At 33.6% G+C, this 1,188-nt stretch overlaps 1 protein-coding gene across 1 annotated transcript in view; it reads right to left on the reverse strand.

The window, feature by feature from the left end:
- The window catches only part of LOC106867290 (xaa-Pro aminopeptidase 1), a 72,819-nt gene that overhangs the window by 14,412 nt on the left and 57,219 nt on the right, over positions 1-1,188 (reverse strand). The gene's annotated exons all lie outside the window — the stretch shown is intronic.

Below are 1,188 nucleotides of genomic sequence, written 5' to 3' on the forward strand. Positions count from 1 at the left end.
ATAGATAGATGGATAGACAGATAGATAGATAGATAGATAGAAAGATAGTCACGTCAGAATAATAGTAGACTTACTTGTAAAATAGGACGTGTGCGTTCAATAATGTAATAATACAAAGAATATATATACATGCGTGTGTATGTATGTATATATATATATATATGTATATATATATATATATGCGTGTGTGCGCGCACACACACACACACACACACACCTACACACACATACACACACACACACCAACTACATATATATAGCTTACAGATATGTGAGTTTATATGCATCTGATCTCTACTTCGTCTTATCTATTTTCAAATATAATTTTATAGATACATCTCATTTGTAATTAATCAGCATGTTTAACCTGCAGCCAGCTGCCTGACTATTGAAGCTGAAATGAATCGGTCGCTTCGCTGAGCACAGTCTGTCAGATATGAAGACATTATCTGTTTATGCGAATTTATTAAGTCTCATTCTATCGTTAGTGGCTTTTGGGGTTTAGCCTTGCTTTTTATACTCATTACTATATTATTAAAATATAGCACCAAAAGACGACAAAGGAACGACAGAAGAACTGGAAAAATACACACACACAACACACACACACAGACACACACACACCACAACGGGCTCAGGCATGCTGAGTGTCTCATCTGTTATTGACTAAATATCATCACAATTTCAACACCTTAGGATATATATATATATATATATATATATATATAAAACAAATAATAAATGAGTATATGCATATATACGTACAAGTATGTGCATACCTACATCTACCTGTATATATAGGTGCATATCTGGGTACAGGACATTGGAAACAAAACGTAGACAAAAAAATAATAATAACCAGAGTACAGAAAACACACAGGCCACATAGAGAACATTTTCCTTCATCAGCTGCCCCCACAGGCGTTTCGAAGAGATACATACACCAGTAACAATGAGTTTTCATACGGTGAAAACGTATTTGACAAAACAACACATCATATACAACTATCTTCAAAATGTACATATGATTATTATTATTAATAATTATGTGGTCGTCAACGTTTGTGGGTGTTATTGAAACGGTTGTAGGAGTAGTGAAGCTTTTAAAATGTCAATGCTATTGCTTGTTTTTAACTTTTTTCTTCTATGATTTGCTCTTGGCGTTTGCCATGGCGAATAATAAACTTT

The sequence above is a fragment of the Octopus bimaculoides genome, chromosome 10, assembly GCF_001194135.2.
Source record: "Octopus bimaculoides isolate UCB-OBI-ISO-001 chromosome 10, ASM119413v2, whole genome shotgun sequence".
NCBI classification, from domain to species: domain Eukaryota; kingdom Metazoa; phylum Mollusca; class Cephalopoda; order Octopoda; family Octopodidae; genus Octopus; species Octopus bimaculoides.